The 18,332-nt window shown below is 47.0% G+C and overlaps 1 protein-coding gene across 2 annotated transcripts in view; it reads right to left on the reverse strand.

Annotated features, from left to right (window-relative positions):
• Nucleotides 1–18,332, reverse strand: part of fne (found in neurons) — a 188,538-nt gene that overhangs the window by 126,500 nt on the left and 43,706 nt on the right. Inside the window, exon 1 of one of the 2 annotated variants that reach the window (XM_050167354.3) lies at nucleotides 11,840–13,779. The exons of the other annotated variant lie outside the window; for it this stretch is intronic. The gene's annotated coding sequence lies outside the window, so the exon portion shown is untranslated. Of the gene's footprint in view, nucleotides 1–11,839; nucleotides 13,780–18,332 lie in introns of those variants that run through there. 2 annotated transcript variants of the gene reach the window in all.

The following is an 18,332-nucleotide window of genomic DNA, read 5'->3' on the forward strand; positions in this document are numbered from 1 at the left end:
CTACACTCTTAAACAAATGCACACACCAAAGGTGATATATTTGCCACACAGCAATAATCGCCATCTGTCATGCTTGCGTTTCCTTTCTTGAGAACGCTGCGCTCGCTAATTTCCTGTCGAGAATGCTCTGTCATGCTTATAACGCGCAAGCCGTTCGTTACTTGGAAGTTATTTTCTGCGAAAGCTGTGTAGTCAAGGTGGCTTAAAGTGGCATGTTGTGTGTTTTTCAATGTAATAAAGAAGGGCATGCAGTATAACAGGATATCTTCTATGGAAGTGCCGATAAGTACCGAAACGCTTCACTGGTTTTTGCGTCCCTATTGCGAACGCCTACTGCTTCCGTTTCGGCAATGACAGTGCGTCGAGGCACTGTCGACGCCGAAACTTAAGCAGTAGACGTTCGCTATAGTGACGCCCAACCACAGAGGACACTGTCAAGTGGCGTCGCATCCAGGTAGACTAGATAGTGCAGTCGAAAGCGCGATAAATGGCCGAAATGTGGTTCTGGCGCAGCAAAACTAAGCGGGAAGAAGGGATAGGAGAAGGGCGTAGTTCTTGGTGCTCCAGAACCACATTTAAAGCATGAACCAACTAGCGCAACACCGCATTCTGCCGCAATAAACGGTCAAAGAAGTCCAATCGCTGACGCATCACATTAAAGTCAATTCCAACGTTTAATGCAATGCGACGAGCAAGAAGGTGCTGCGTCAGGCCTTGACAACGGCATAGGTAGAAGCTGAACTTGTTCGTGGGCGGAATGATCTGCTTCGTTGGCCTTTTTCGTTCCCAATAATTCCGCAATCACCTCGAACCCACGCAGATTTGATCGCGTGCCTGGTTTGATTGGAGCATTGGTGAGATTCTCTGTTTACTAATGCCACCTCTTTATAAGGACCGCGAAGTGTGTATCGCTTAGCTGCATAGTTACGAGGGCCGGTCTTAAATCGCTGCATATGGCCCACCGGTGGGTATTGATGCTAGTCGCAATAAAGGTGCGTAGGAACATAGCCAATGACTAGTGGGCATTTCAAGAACACGAAATCACCAGTGACGCTATGACACATTGTCATTGCCCATTGGCTTGGCCCTATATATCCGCCAATCCCCGCAACATAACGACAAACGTTCACAGCTGCCGGAGCTTCCTACGACGGAACCTCAACTCATTTCACGAGAAATTCACGCGCAGGTATCCGTCACGCGATACTGACGTTCGGCACTTGCGGTTTTCGTGCTCTTCAAGCTCCAGCTGGAACAAAATCCTACGGACATGTAACGTTTGGCAGCGGTTAGATTACAGCACGGAACGCCAGCGCATTTCGCCATCGTCTCGGTTGGAGCGACAATGCACCGCACGAACGCATCACTGCGACAACTTTTTGCTGCTCGTTAGTTTAGCCTGAACACAGCCATGCCAGCGGTACAGCTGCGCTACTTTCTTTAGCTCAGCTGCCTCCTGGTCTGCGTCACAGGTACACTGTCTAACACGCTCTGGTTGTCTGCGTCCGCGTCCACAGTTGCCTCGCGCTGCATTTTACACTGCAACGCGAGTGAAATGGACTGCAAAAGCCGAGGTACGAAAGTGCCAACTACCAACTTTGTTGGCCAACAAATGTCATCACACACCATTATTTAAGTGGCGATAATACCCGTCGTGGTGGGAAAGTGGCTTTGGCGCTGTGCTGCCAAGCCCGATGGCGACGGATCAAATCACGGCTGTGGCGGCCTTTGGACAGGCGCGAAATGCAAAAAGAAAAGATAAAAAAAAGTGAGGGTGCGGGCTGGCGTACAATGCATGCGGTGCACGTTTAAAGAACCCCGGGTGGTCTAAATTAACCCGGAGTTCCCCACTGCAGTGTGCCTCATAATCGGGTATTGGTTCTGGCACGTAAAACCCAAGAATATAATTTTTTTTAGACGGGAATAATGTTCACATGATGACACCGTGAGACAATAAACCATCGAAAGCATAAAGCAGAAAAATAAGATAGCTATGGAATCGGGCGTCACTTAACTCGGTCCCGCTATACAATATGCATATCAGAGCCCACTCAGTCGGCGACAGGCAAACGGCGTACGTTGCTGGAGCAGTCTTTTCCTTTCTCCGGAAATTCATGTTATACTCTGACCTGCAATGTTCACGTGGCTTCTAATGTCACCTAGTGATCGCAACACATAAACACGTTCTTGCCGTAAAGAAACTTTAGATAGTTTACAGTTTAGTAGTGCGGTTTGTGTCGTTCTGTCCTATTTTTTCAGTGCAGAACCCAGCTCATTCAAACTACGCACGTACACCAACTAGGCTCCATTTATTCAAATATACCAACGTGAGGACGCGAATTCGACTCCCCCCCCCCCCCCCCCCCCGGCCTCATCCGGGTAGAGACAAGACGCGAAGACACTCGTTTACATTGACTATAATGAGCACTGTTAAATGACGAGACGGGTAGTAACGACTTGCACACAGTTGGGACGGCAAGCCTCATAGCTCACGCTTTCTATTTGGACGCCAAAGAGGAGCTGTCGTTACTATTACTGGGGGCAGCCATGCTTAGAGCAGCAAACCTAGCCGCCATAGCTCCTCCCACGCATGGCGTAATGGTGTCTCATTTGCATTGTGTCTCATTTGCATTGCGTATCATTTGAATTTCGTACGACATTTTTTGTGCACAGAGTTGTTCGCTCACGGTGTTCGGAATTACTGGTCCCATATCAGGCATCGAGCGCAACACCCTTCGACGGCGCTAAGGCGTACGCGGACGCCATCTGGGAGGTAAAATACTATAAGAAACGGCCTCCCAGATTTTCCATCTTTGCTCCTACCGGCCGTGGAGAGCGTGCAGATGTCGCCGGCCTCTCCAGCCTAATCACGCGCCATACGCTACCGACCCCGCAACGAGCTCACACCGGTCTCGCGTAGATCCGCGCGCACACATTACGGCCGGCCGCGTTTTATCGGCGGACCAGAAACCGTTACGGGTCAGGCTTTCGGGCAACGGTCCTCACTGTGTACAGGATCGGCGCAACGGACGCGTAATGCAAAGCTGTGCAAACACCACAATTTCCTACAAAATATTACTACAGGAAACTCGGGCTCCGATCATCCAGCTACGTACAAAGGGAATAGCTACGTACCAAGGGAATAGCACATGAATTCGCCAAATCTGTGTGCTTCAGGTGTTCCTGGGACGTATTATGGTATACTGCCATTTATTTTTCTACGGCATTGTTTAAATGGTTGCTCTAGACGCTAAACAGTCAAATAATTGGTCGGTCAGCGCCCATCTAATTCTGAAGAGATAGGTAAAAATATAAAAACAAGAAAAACAACTTCCTAGAGACAGAATTGAAGTAAAAAACAATGAAGGCTACTTTGCTATCAAATCATGATGGCGGCCCAGCTGTAGAGCTTTAAACTTGCTGGGCAGATCGTCTCCTCGCGGCAAAACGTAGTCACGCTTTCTTATGCACTCGATGTAAGCTACGTTCTGTTTCTCACAGCTTCACAAACGCAAAGTGTAGAAATGCAGCTATAATATGTTTCGCTTAGTTTCTCTCCGATCGATGGCAGGTGGCGTCTCGTCGCAATCAACAGCTGCCAACAGCTTCACGGCGACTGCAGTGGACTTCCCGAATTCGATATATCCAATGCCCAATCCGTTCTGGTTGAATTATTTCACACGAGTATTGGTCAGTAAGTTTCGCATGTCCGGTATAATGAATATAAAATTTATTTATATGCAGGTTCAACTGTACATCTTTATAATCGTCGTCATGTTCATATATGTCATCCTGCTAACTGAGTGGAAGATGAAATGTACGTTACGGAGTCAATTTCTTTCCAGAGGCCTACCCTGCAGATGTCCCTAAAGCTTACTAGAAGCAACAGTGTGTATTTGCGACAGCATTACTATAGCGATAGAGGTTAAAATATTCACGCACATCAAATATTGTGACCATACATTCAAAAATAGTTATTAGATTTAAACCGAATACACCGGGAAGATTCGGACTCATATAAAACGGCGGCTATCCATATAGCGCGCTTGGACGTAACATGCTACGCGGGAGAGAAGTTGCATTCGCGTCGCCATTCCTCTTGTTTCGGTTTTCAGGTTTTCTCGCTTTTTTATTTTCAAGTTGTTGAAGTTCGACCCGACAGTTGTAGTCAAGTTCTCAGAGCGCGCATCGACAAATTGCTGAGGTTAAAAAATAAGAAAGATAAAAGCAAATCAGTGCCATAAAACACGTGGTTGTGGACAGCCACACCCCATTTGTTTTTTCTTTAATTCTTTCCTCGCCGCTTCAACGGGCACCAGAGCCGCACGTCTATTAGGCCCGCTCGGCATAGCGTTCAGAAGGTCACATTTAGAGCGTTCACCTCGTGCCCTACCGCGCTGGCGAACCCACCTGGCAGGCAAACGTGCTATCCCGTAGCAAAGTAAAACGAAATAAAAACGCGAGAAAGGGCAAAACCTCAGACCTAAATAAGGAAAAAAAGAAATATGACCGTGACATTAACAAAACGGGTGGGGCCCTTTGCGTGCGGTGCTGTACGCAGCACATAGTGGGCTCTCACGAGAGCGCCCCTCCCAACCGCGCCATCTGTCGCTAGCTGGAGAAAAAAAAAAAAAAAAGCAGTGCGGAAACGGGGCGAGGTTAAAAAAAAAGAAAAATCACGAAAGCGGCCAAGCACGTTGCGTTGATTGGGCTTCTTTGCACGCACCGCAGACATGCAGAGAAGACCCCTTTGTGCATGGTCGGAGCGTGCTTTGGTCGTTTGGCCCAAAAAGCACCGGGCGGGAAACAAGAAACTGGTTCATCTAGCCACGAACGAAAAAAGAAAGGCTAAATGAGAATTTGGTCACGTAGGCCGCGTAGATTGAAAGAGCAACTCGCCTAACTTTCCCTAACTTGGAACCGGATTTTTTTTTAAATTTTATTTTAACCCGTTGACCGTAGCGTTTTTCCACTCGTGGTCAGTGTACAGAACATTATACAGAACACTGTAGCACGTGAAATACACTTTTGCTTAAGAATCAGCGCTTGCCCTGTGTGCTCCTCCATGTTCCTTTGTTGGCATGCGCTGTATGACGAATGTAGTTACAGTGATGAAACCAGCCTTAACAAACATTCTTAGACGGTGTGATCACCACGTGATGATATGAGCTTTATGGTACCACATAGCATACACGCGTTTCACAAACACGTTCGTGCTTTAACGCTGTTCAAACTAACCGGAAACAGGGGCGCAGCACCATTGCCTCTCAGTCTATTACGAGATCTGGCTTTCGTAGAGCTGTAGTACTGCACTAACTGAGGCAAAAGAAAGTAAATATAATAAGAAAAGATCATTAGAGCTTCAGCGGGCACCAAGAGAAAGAGCTCATAATGAGAAGGCAGCCAGGTTAACCAGACTTACCCAAATTGGCTTCCGGGCACCTAATTTGCCACTCTCGAGCATTATCCGCAAAAGAAATAAAAAGCCCCTTTATCCGAATATAGTTCGACATCAAGAAATACACTAACTTGTTCACCTTTCATTCGATATCTCGCAAAAAAACAATTGTCTTAGAAGCTAATTGCTTCGGTGATTGATGGATTACTGAAGTGGAACTCTTTACAGCATATCAAAAGCGCTGTTAAATATAGGCTTTCCTTGCCTAAAGTACGCTCCTCAGGTACCAAGCTCAAAGTAATATACGTGAAACGTCGGGCATTGCGAGGTTAAAACGCGTTCGCTTTCACAGTGTGGGAGGCTGTATGTCTATTTGCGTGCTCAATAGAGTGAGACTGCCTTGCAGCACATTGATTTACTTCCCCAGGGCACTTAGTCCTCGACAAATTCCTCGAAGACTTTCCGATTTCATCAGCCCCGGCCGCCACTTGTATCGACGTTCGAAGCCTCGCGGATCACGTGATGCTAGCGCGCACGCTCCCAAACGGGCATCCGAAGCAACCGTTGCATAACACCGAGCCTCAAGCCGACTGTTTCGTTCAGAAGTTCCGAACCCGAAATAGCAAGAAGATACGTTACAGAAAAAAAGAAAAAAAAAAAAGACGCTCGGGCGATGACGTCAGCTGCGACCAAACCGCTCTTCAGTGGGCCTCGAAACGGCGAAAAAAAGAGGTTCGGTGGAGCGACTTTTTGCTCGAGAAAGATACGGGGTGGGGGTGGCCCGCAAGATGTTTGGCTTAGCCGCTGAGGGCGTTGGATAAACATTTTCGCGCCGGAGATAGCGCACGCAGCGGCGGGGTGGTTGGTTCGGCCCCCACTTCAACCATTCCTCCTTCGTGCGTTTTCTAAAGTTATTCTTCTTCAGACAAGCATCGCCCACTGACAGCAAGAAATATTAATAATAACAGTAAAACTTAATAGCAATAATAGCTGATAAGAAAAGACCTCGAAGTAATAGTAAGACACAGACGCCAAATGCGTCAAAAGACGTCTTCCGGACACGAGGCCACTGCCAAATGTCTTCTACCCGTCGAAAAAAAAAGACGAATGCGATTAAATTTCTTTCCTATTCAATTCTCAATTCAATAATCGATTTTGATAGATGCCCTTACATCATGAAAGCATATAAACAACATACAGAACAGATGGCGCTCGAAATGTTAGACAAATTCGTTGTTCATAGCACACTCTTTTTTGTTTTCGTTTTTACGATTCGAGAGAGGAACAATTTGGACGCTAGCGTCGTGGATCTACCCACAGATGGGTTCTCATTTTTTCAGAATATACGCTTTAGTTGTATCCGTAAGTGCTGAACTGCGCGCGCTTTTTGTACGCGTTAATTTATGCCGCTGCTTCACTGCCACTACAATAATGCTTATGTTCACGATCTAGGACTTACGCGACAGAGTATAAAATAAATAAATGGCATGCCTTCAGAAATCTCTTGAATGGATCATTGCAAAATGTTGTCCTCCACGTGACAGCAGTGCAATCCTATTAAGGGAATCCCCGTGCGGGTTTCTTGCAATGTTTCACAGCTGAAGAAGAAATCATCCTGGATCGGGTGTCGACTACCAGACCAACACCTTTATGGGGCGGCCACTCTGCTATCTGAGCTAACCAGGATATATATAGCACAGAGAAGCGCGAGGTCAAATTAATCAATAAATCGAAGCTCAAAGACACAGCGTATTGTTTATGGGCGTCGCTTCGTAGCACAGTGCAACACTTGGTTTGGTGACATTTCCTCCTCCCTCCTACCCTTAAATATGAAAGAAGAGAACATCATGAAAAAGAACTGAACTCTTCCTGAGGGCAACTCGGCACTTGTGTTCTTCAAGAAAAAAAATAACTCCACAAAACATACCCGCCGCAGGGGAATGAAGTGGTAGACACTGGCAGTGATTAGATTTAAAGGAGACCGCGACACCAGCGAAGACGTCTCGTCTGAAGCACTGCCCCCACCCCCTCCTCCTTCCCATCATCCCGCCAACAGCGCGTCATTGTTTTGTCAGCTCAAGTATCGCCACACCGAAGATTAAAGTGGATAGCACCGACGTCGCTATAAAGGGACCAAGGTAGCAACGCAAAATTATATAACATCGGGGTCTCGCAAAACCTATATAAAAGAAAAGAGAAAATAACTTCCAGAAACGCGACATCAAAAGCTGGAAAAGTCACACACGTGTCAGGCGAAGCTCCTAACGCGGAACACAGCACTTGTTGAAGAAACGCGTCGTAGGAAATGCGAGTAAAGCACAAGAAATAAAAATAAGGCGAGAAAGAGAGGTGGTAAATGTATCAGGGGCCGCCATAGAAACGCGTCGGCCCCTTGAAGAAGCGCGATGCGGCAGCGGCTGTGAGGCACGGCCGGCTTTATTTTTCTTTCCGAACATATGGGCTCACCCATTTCTTTTTTATTTTCCTTCATCGCAGATCGCTAGGTAGCGCGCGCAAACGCAGTAAAGCTTTAGGTGAGCATGTTAGAACATTGCATTTGTTGTTTGCATAAAACCACGCTGCGGAAATAAAGGCGAACATTAAAATACCACCAGAAAAATGCATATTGCACGGTTTGATCCGGTGAATTAATAATTTACGTGGAAAGTCTAATGAACTGCCAAACATAACTGTAAAAGAATGAAACCAGCTAATATTAGGACAGCTTGCAATTTAATCAGTGTGCCTTTGTGTAGCTGTAGCTTCGTGTCCTAAATTAAAAATTTGTTAGATACGTCACCTGTTTTCAAAGATACAAGTGGCTGAGTACGAAATGATTCCGATCACCTCGATTTCAATGAGCTAGGAACAACGAAATGTGAGCGAAACAAGATGGTGACATTTGGGAATTAAACCTGCCTTTACAAGGAGAGAGACATAGTCCTCTGGCCAATAAGCCGAACGAATTACGATTCCCGATACTTGGCATGAGAAAATATTTTCCTCGGTTCGTTATATTTAGGGCTTATGACACAGCCAAGATATGCGAATGTTACTTAAGAAATATGATTCAGACAGCTTTAGGGAGCGTTTTAGAAAAGAGCCAAAACCCCGAGTATGAGCTTTTAGGACAGCATAAATGAGTATTAGCTGGCAGACGGTAGAATAATGGCAATGGGGCGAAGGCTCGAATCTCAAAGGGAGTCTATGTACTCCCTTCAGGGCCCAATTAACTTTCTTCATTGAATATTTATACCCCCCTATTTCTTCTTTCTCCAGAATATTCAAAAGCACTCAGCTGTAGAGGAGACTAAGAATTTTCAATACTTCGATGAGTTTGGTCCAATTTACAGGATGTAGACTCAATGAGAGATCTCCGTACGGGACCGCCAGATATCAGAAAATTAACAATTTTCGGCCTAGCATACTCGAGAAAAACCTATACAAACACTTTAAGAATTCACCTGTTATTAAATATTGAGTTAAAAGAAATAAAGAACTCTACCCGCTACCCGATGGCACGCTTAGATCAAAAACAACCTTCCAACTCCATCTATTCAAAGACTCTGCATATACTACCCCAACTCCCGGCATAGGTTCAATGAGAAGAGTTCACACTGCATCCTACAGGGTTAAAACAACCTTTCCATCAGTACTTTTGCTACTGATGCGCTATCTTGGGGTTTACAATTGCGTGCAGCACCTGAAGGGGATGCAGAGGTTGACGAACTGCGAATCAAATTGGCTCCTCTATCCGACTCTATAGAGCTTGTCGTATTTTTTTTCGACGCTCGCGTTAGCACTTCATCATGATCCGTCCGGCAGCAGCGCCAGCAACGAGTCACCGTTACCGCCGAATTTCGGCGCTTCGCAGTGGAGCCATTCAACGACACCTTTTCGTACATTCTCCCGACCGAGGTGAAGGAAAATCAAAACCCGCGTCTAAAGCGGCTCCGTCACAAAGGAAACCCTCCTCTCCTTCGCACCGCCGACTGCTGCGAATCAGAAACGCCGACTTCTAACGGTACCTGGCGCTGTTGCCAGCACTGCCAGCTAAACATGTAAATGCTAGAGAATGGCTCCCACACCGTAGAAAGTAAAACACGCGACCAGAAACCGTGCGCACGGCCTGCCAAAAACGAAACAAGCGTCATTCAAGCAGCCGCACAACCTTTGGGAAACCTGTTGTATCTTTTTCTTTTTTTCCTTTAGATTTTCTCGATCTTCTGGGGAAAGCACAATGGCACCGGCACACTTCTTAACGCGATCAAGCGAGCGGAAATGTAAAAACAGAGACAAGTAAAGCACGAGAAAACACAACGAAAATGTGCGGAGAGTCCACGAGGGGGAGCTGGCGGCGACGTTGGGGGTTCGCGTCGAACAAAGAAGCGCGGGGTAGAGACGATGGCTTTAGTTGTAAGTTGCGAAGAAAGGATATAAAAAGGGAGGCGGGTTTGCGGAAGGGGAGGAGAGGTTGTGGGGATGGGGTGGGGGGAGAATGAAAGGATCTCGCGAATTCATCATCGGCGCGAGACCGCGGGGAGCGCGTAACGTTCGCCGAAGAGTACACGCGCCGTGCTGTGTACTTTCCATAAAATGAAGCTGGTTTGAGCCGCTGGCCGACAGCGGATCCGCACTGGCCCGGGTACGACCTAGGCACGCGTTCGCGGCTGAAAAGGCAGCCGACTGAAACACATACGCACAAACGCAAGGGCGGCTGAAACTGCGTCCCAGCCACATCGCAAGCGCTCTGGACTCGGGAGCGCTGAGGGATGACAAATAGCCGCCGGAACGCTTTAGCATCGCGTACATGGCGCTTGCGCTGCGCTGCTAGCTTTTGAGAAGGCGCACACAGAGCGAATAACGCCTGAAAAGAAAAAAAAGCAAGGTTGTGTGCTCAGTGCAGAGTACTGACGCGGTGGCGTGGTAGACGATAGACAGGAACAGATGACGAAACAAAGCAGGCGGGCAAAAAAACCGACGAAGGAGGTAGAAGCAGACGAAAAAGCGAACGCTTTCGCGCTATAGCAGACGATAGGAAAATATAGGGAGAACGACGCGAAAAAGGAAGAAAGAAAAGAGGACTCGACGAGGCCGATCTAGCGCTAAAACGGAAAGCAAGCGAGAGAAGAGACCGGAGGGAGGAAGTAGGAAAGAAGAGGGAAAAAAAAAAAAGAGCAGAGTGAGGAAATGGCGAGTGGCCGGCCGGCCTTCCCGTCGTTCCTGGCGCGCCGCGAAAGCGGGAGGGCAACGAGTGCGCGCGCTTCCTCCCGCTACAGCGACGCCGTGCGGAGAAGCCATCTTGGAGCCGGCGCTCCACCGCGAGAAAAAACGTGGTCGCGGAGCCGTGTTTTCGAGGCATGCCGGCGACAACCACCGATGTTGGCAGCGGGAACGGGATATTTCGAAGCGTTCGGCTCCAGTTTTGCGCACGATGACAAGCGATAGGAAATAAAGCGGCGGCCAGCTGTTGTCGACTGCGGACCATGCGGGTGACACGCGTGGCGCGCGGGGGAAGGGAGACCTCGGGATTCTCGGGAACAAAGGAACGCGTCCCACGCTGACTCAGCATCGACGCGGTTCGACGGGGCGCGTGGCGGGGTGCGATACTGTCGCGCTATGCCGTGTATCGTTGAATCACTGGCGAACTATTATTACACTCTCGAAAGGACGACAGTTATAGCGGCAGTCACTGCTTATACCTTTTCTAGGCAGCTTTGAAGCGAGGCCAGCACCGGCAATGGATAGCTATTTACAGCGGTCTCTTTTAGTAAGGCTGGCGCTGTTTAATATTGACTAGATGACGCAGAACTCTTGGTAGCGTAGCAACTCCTCGTATCCAGTGTTTCGCACTCACCGAATTGCTTCCTCGTAATTGTTAACGCACTTAAGTGAAGGTTGCGGCGAAACAAATGGTGACAACTGTACATAGCGATGAACCAGTCGCAAGGATGTCAACTGCTGCTACAAAGAAATAAGGCGTCGGCAACACCTCACTAGTTGCGGCTTTTTGGTCACAGAAAAGTGCATAAAGGGGATAGGGCATACCTGACACCATGGTGTTGGCGTATGCAGTTTGTCATGCTACTTCCAAAGAGTTTTTCGGGAAATATTTCGTGCTGGAAATAGGCGCGGTGGAAAATAAAAGACAACTGAACACTGCATCGTCGAGAAGACAGCGTGGCACAAGATCGAACGACACGTCGCGGTGAATGATAGCGGGTTGGGAGCATGACATCAACGCAAGCGCATTTTAGGGAACGCAACGCGATAGTTCGGCGCAGGATGGAAACGCGTCTACCTCGTTTTTATATTACGCACATGCGAACAGGACAAGCAATGCGGCAGGCATTATTTAGCTGTCTTTACAACGAGGCTTGCAAAAAGTAAAACACGAAATGCTTGATAGAAGTCGCGGCGGAACAAGAACTGACTACTCACCTTGGTTCAAAAGACCGCTCTCCGAAGAGTTAACCCAAGCGAAACTCGTCGTGGTGATGAGGTGTTTGGAGTAGCCAATACCGAGGGGAGGACAGTTGTTGAGCGCGGATTATCTTCTGAGTCGGCGATCACCAGTTGGAGGAAAAGGAACGAAGGTTCGGCCACGTGAACACGAAGCTGGTCTCACGGAGAATCCCTGTCGAGGCCGGTGGTTCGCGAGAGTAGACCTTTGTCGTCTGCTGAGCGAGCAAACAAGGGCTTTGTTATTTTTCTTTTCTGTCACCTCCGGTTGTCTGTGCGGGTGGGGCAGCGACCACGCGGCGTGGAACTTGTGCGTTCTCTTGTGCAACAAAAGCGATTTGACGGAGGCTGGACCTCTGCGCTGCGTACTTCGCTCTCTTCAAACTCTTTCGCGCTAGCGACGTACTCGTGGGGGAGGCCTTCTGCACACTCGTAACAAAGCAGACGACGCGACGACGGCCACGCGTCCAATCACCACGCAGTAGCAAGCAGACGACAAACACGTCCTGCGTGGAAGACGGCGACGACGAAGCAGACGATTCTCTTGGCGCTGTATAGCAGACGACGCTGAAAAAGCACACCGTAATAGCACACAAGGAGGTTAGGACTTTGGATGGGGAACTTGTAGGTCGGGTGAAGTTTTCTCTCTCCTGCTCTCTCTTGCTGTTCTTTTTTTTTCTGTTTGTGACGAAGAAAACTAATCAGGCAAGTTGGAGGGGCGCTCTTCTTCCTTTTTTTTTTCAGTTGATACTTCTTCTTCTTCTCCCGGAGCTGATGTTGGTGGAAAACTTGGCGCCGAAAAGGCAGGCAACTCAGACACGCGGGATGAACGCAAAAGCCGATATAGAAGAGAGACACAGATCGAGAGAGAGAGAGAGACAGATAGACTGAGAAAAAACGGAGCTAAAAAACAGAAGAAAAAACGAAACCGGTGTACCCCGACGTGTCTACTGCAGAACACAACACAACCGACGTTCCGTCGACCGTACCAACTAAATGACGGAACCCGGGAGCCGGGCGCCGGATAAAAGGGGAGCCGCTCCACTCACTGGCACAGAGGTAGCGCTCCGCGACCGCGTCAGTAAACGCGTTCTCAGGTAGAATAAGTTGTGTCATAATATTTTGTCGGCACTGTTAAGGATGGGGAATAGCGTAAAAACGTCGTCATCGAGCTAAGACTGCGCTCGTTCGCAGACTTTCAAAGCCGAGCATGGGAGAACTATTTTCAGGAGCGCACTCCCGCAAGCGATGGGCGAGGGTCCGCGCGCACCGCGGCTCCCGGCGCAACCCTCCTCCTCTCTAACGCGTCCCTCTTTCATTTTCTTTCTATCGCGCCCTTCCTCTTTCTCTTCTCGCATCTCTCGTGCGGCACCTCCTCCGCTTCCTCACTTTCCTTTTTTTTTTTTCTGTGCATTCATCCTGCGCTGTGTTCTTCCTTGCGCCGCGCTCTCGGAGTTCTTTTCATCGGCGTCGTTTCATCGCCCTCGTCGTCTGCTACTTCTGAAGCGGACGGCAGAAGAGTGCGCGTGCTGTGGGAGTGGTTTTCTCCGGCAGACACTGACTCGAGCGAGAACGCTTGTTCACCCGTACCGACTGGCTATGGCTGAGCGTCGTCGTCTTATGCTGTGTTTCGAAAGCTCTCTATAGCTCCTCGAGAAACTGGCAGAGGAACATTTCGGTATACTTAGGAAAGCTATTTCATTTTTTTTTTTTTCGTGGCGCTTAGGCTACCACTCATTGCAGCGCGTGGGAGTCTCTTATTTACGCGGCTGCCAACTTAGCGTACTTTATATATCACAACACCGCAACCGCGCAAATATGTTTTGAAACCATATATCTAAATTTAAAATTTTCCTTTCGGCCACAATAATCTCTATTCATCAACACTTAGTACGTTTTATTTTATCTTATCTTCTCAATAAAATAAAATGCAATAAATGTGGTTTTGATAGTACTTCACTATCCACTTTCATGTTATCGGTAGTTCTGGAAACCATATAATCTGGCATACTACTGCCTGTATTTGCGGCGTATCTCATCGCTACCATAGTCATAATCGAAATCACCACTATTGTCCTCGACTTCATCGGTACACGTTTAATATACACAAGGAAAATGTTTGCAGACATTTGCAATCGCTCAACTATTTCTGCTTTGTATTTATTCAAATAAAAGAACACCTGTGGTACTTCTAATACAAGTGCTTAAAATGTGTGTGTTAGTATGTATTCTTGGCAGGGATACAGACGTACGACATCAAATGACAGCCATGAAATGTTCACAAAATTATCCATCGTACCAAAAACAAGAACAACCAGACATAAAAGGCATGCCATTGCCCGATGTTGCCTTTGGCTGTCTAATTTCAGCGTGTTTTGTATATTTGTTTTATTATTTCAATCAGTTTTTCTCTAAATCTCTTCCGGAAAATGTAGCACAATATTAAAAAATTATGGGGTATACGTGCCAAAATTACAGTTTGTTTATGATGCGCGCCGTAGTGGGCGACTTCGGAAATTTGGACGACCTGGGGTTCTTTAACGGTAGCCCAATGTTGCCTGATCAGACAGGTTATATGAAAAACTGAACATTCGCGATATTCAGTACATGTCTAACAAATTTGAACTAATTATCTTTTCAGTTGTTTGCTTTAGCACCGGTGATTACATTGCGAAATTAAATCCTAACATTGGTGAAGTCACGTCAGCTTAGGAGGCCTCTCGAGACTAGCTCTACATTCCTAGATATCAGCCCTCAATACGCGTTACCGGATGGAAAGAAGTTTACGTCAAGAGTATCCCACAAACGTTCCGTTTTGCAGGTCGATCGAGGTAATATTAACTACAAGGCACACTAATTCTTCATGAAAATGTTAGTCGCAGTATGTGGAAAGCTCCGATAGCCTAATTTCAGCTATGGAGATTACTTCACCACTTCACAGCTTGAGCATGTCTAGTAAAGAAAATAATGGCGTTTTTGATGAATATTTTTATTTGCTAGTTGCACATTTCAATTTATTATGCAGATAACATGTCCCTCGTCAATAAATCCACAAGAAATGTGAAAGCAGTTCCGAATCCCCATGGCCGGGAAAAACTTGCGGGAGCATAGAAGCCAAACAACAAAGGCAGTACGGCGCAAGAGAACATATACAAGAACAATTAGTCGCAGACCAGGGGCGCGATCGGAGATATTCTGTTCGATACGCGTTCTGTTCAGTTGCTGCAACGTCACAAAGTTGCAGTATGCAAAATTTGTGACAGCGGGGCGGAGAGAGCAGCCAATCAGAAGCGGTGACCTCCCCGGAAGTTTACTTCCGTCGTTTGTCGCCTGCTTGCAAACGGTATACTACAAAACCAAATGTTTCTCGTCTTCCAAATGAATTAAATCTTTATCTAAAAAAATGTATTTTTTCTTCTCAAACCCAAACACGTTTTCAAATAGTAGTGCGTGTGACTATTGCAATTTATAACCATTAGGTTCATTGCGTCGTCCCTAGGTGGTGTCGCGCACAGCGAGAAGAAAAAAGAAAAAGAAAACGACGGGAGGAGTGGCGCACTTTTCAAGGGGCAGCGACAACATTCCAGTGGCTCGCTGGCACCAATGATGTTGTCGATTTATCTGTACAACCAACGAATTATTTGTTTCGAGAAACAAAAACGACGCCGGAATTCACTTTCTGCCATTTCTTCAAACGCGTTTCGCACCGCCACCCGCTCTCCTCCTTCCTCTAGAAACGCCAGCGCAACAACCTAAGTTCCCAACGGAAGCGCCATTTTCTCGAATTAAACTATGGATTGGATTCAAACGTGCTATTCCGCAGCCGAAAAGGCCGCCTGTTGGATCCAATCCAATCCACCAGACGCGCCATACGAAGCCGTATGATCGCTCCAAACTTCTCAACTCCCGTCGCGTTCGGACGAAATGCTCGGTGGGCGGATGATTGACAGGAGCGTGTCGTCATTTTGACGTCACCAAAAACGGGGCGGCGCCCCGCGGCTGGCGACGTCGGCGCGAAGTAGGCCAATCGCGCGCGCCGGTAACCGAACGAACGCGCCGAACAACCATCTCCGATCGCACCCCAGGGCTCGCTCCTCGAACTACTCGAACACCACTGCATTTCGTGGAGAAGCGCCGCATTGTGTGCGCAGAACGCCAGCTTTAACTGCTAAATAATGCACACCCACAGGCGCGCACGTACACAAATGCACGCAGAAGCGCACAAGCTGCTGACACACACTGTAAAATCAAACACGAACGATGCACTGCGGTAGTTGTACTGAGTTACTGTGATAGCAAATACTTATTTGAAACGTTGCCCGGTGCTACGCACTGCTGCAGAAATCTGTTGTAATGGCTGCATGGTTCTCGATTTACCCCATTGTTGTGCAAATCTCTTTTAAACAGTTCAATTACGTTGCAGTTTGTTCGGGCAGTCTTGGCAATTTATTTATTGTTTTTTTGCGTGCTAGACAATAAACGCCATATATCCACCAGATTTTTCCCTTTACCTTGTAGTAGGAGCTGTATAAAGATATAAGCAACTTGCTTTGCGCCAAGGCTTCCAGCTAATTAGTTCATTTCAGAAAACTGAACGTGTCGATTCACGTCATTAGGGGATTTGGTGAGGAGGTAGACCCATCGCAACGTGCAGACAACAAGGTTTTAATAAAAAAAAGAGAAATATGACGTGTGGCCTGCGTTTGCACAACACAGGCCACAACTTTATGACCATGCACTTTTCATGTTTACGCATTAGAGCGTTTGCAAGCTAACCTGAAACGCGAATGCGAAATCACTCGCATCGTATGCGTTGGAATAGAAGGCGATTGTCATGCATCTAAATTGGTGTGAAACGTAGGAGTGGGTGTCTTAAGACTAAGAACATTGCTCGATGCTTGCTGTCGAATACACTTAGAGGTACAGTTTTGTTATTTTCTTTTCGCGCCAATCTAGGGTGTTCGGATAATTCAATTCTCGATTTACACATTTGTAGTATCACACGTCTTACTTTCTTATTATCTATGACAACATAAATTAATTGCCTACGCACTTTCTGTATTCTATCTCTTATATAGAGGGCACGGCAGCTCGAACAAATAAACATTTAGGTAGCACAATGCACTACTATATCAGCACTAAGTTGTCTGTGTTCCACGTCAACCTTACGTTTCGCTTCGATAGCCGTGCAGGGTGCCATTTGATTCTTAAAACTCGTAGAACAGTGTTAGAATTTTTCTTGAGCAGTACTTCTACGGAGGAGCTTGACAATATTCGAGCCAACAGTTCTCTAGCTCTGACGCAGTAATGTAGTCTTTACTTTCATTTTCTGAGGCATTACGTGCAAAGATCACTATCTGATTAGGGGCCACGCTGTAGTGGATGACTCCGGATTGATTGCGACGTCCTCGAGCTCGTCAATGCACCTAAATCTAAGTGTACACGAGCGTTCTTGCATTTCGCCTTCATCGTGTGTGCTGATGTTTTGTTTACACACACACACACACATATATATATATATATATATATATATATATATATATATATATATATATATATATATATATATATACACAGGTTGTCCCAGCTAATTTGGACCAAGATTTTTAAAATACCCCAGAGCTCTAGAGAAATCGTACCGACTGCATAGTAGCCGTAGTCGTATGCACTTACGGCTAGTATTTATTTCATCACGATGTATATATAATTTCTTTTAATTAGTGACATTTTTATTTATTGCTTGAATAGCAAACATATAGGGAGAGAGCAAATGATAAAGGAAAGGTAGGGAGGTTAACCAGGACTGAGCCCGGTTGGCTACCCTACACTGGGGAAAGGGAAAAGGGGACGGAAAGGTTAAAAGAAGAAGAGAAAGTCTACTGGGTATATGGTTCGGTCACTCAGTTTGGATCACAGACGCTGACTCAATCCAGTTGCCTTCAAATATCGCAGCAGAGCTTTTGAGCAAACATATCAATTACGAAGTTGTAGGGCACCTCAAATAAACTCCGAATCAAGCATTTGTTTAGTGCTCAGCTTTGACTCGTTGGTTTTTCCGAGAAAAAACAAAAGCACGCGAAACATCCAAAATAAATAGATACGCGCTCGCGCGCCCCTTGATCAAGCGCTCCCAAGCGAATAGCCACGGATACACGGCTTTACCAGCGGCGGCAGCTCGATACATGGCTTCGCGCTATGTGATGGTCGCGGCATTAAGAGAACACGCCGCTGACGCATAGATAAGCGTAGCGGGGCCTGGTACGATGCGGCGATAAGAAAATGCAGCCGCATATCTTTCAATGGTTGCTTGTAGGGGCTTGAGTAGCCGCGTACGAGTGCGCACCTATTTCGTATTTCGCGGGCCTTTCTTTTTTCTTGGAAAAAACAGCCAGGACCACTTCAGCACGAAATGAATGCTTGATTCGGAGGTTATTTAAGGTGCTCTACAACTTTGTCATTGATATGTTTGCGA

This window comes from Dermacentor andersoni, chromosome 11 (genome assembly GCF_023375885.2).
Source record: "Dermacentor andersoni chromosome 11, qqDerAnde1_hic_scaffold, whole genome shotgun sequence".
Classification (NCBI taxonomy): domain Eukaryota; kingdom Metazoa; phylum Arthropoda; class Arachnida; order Ixodida; family Ixodidae; genus Dermacentor; species Dermacentor andersoni.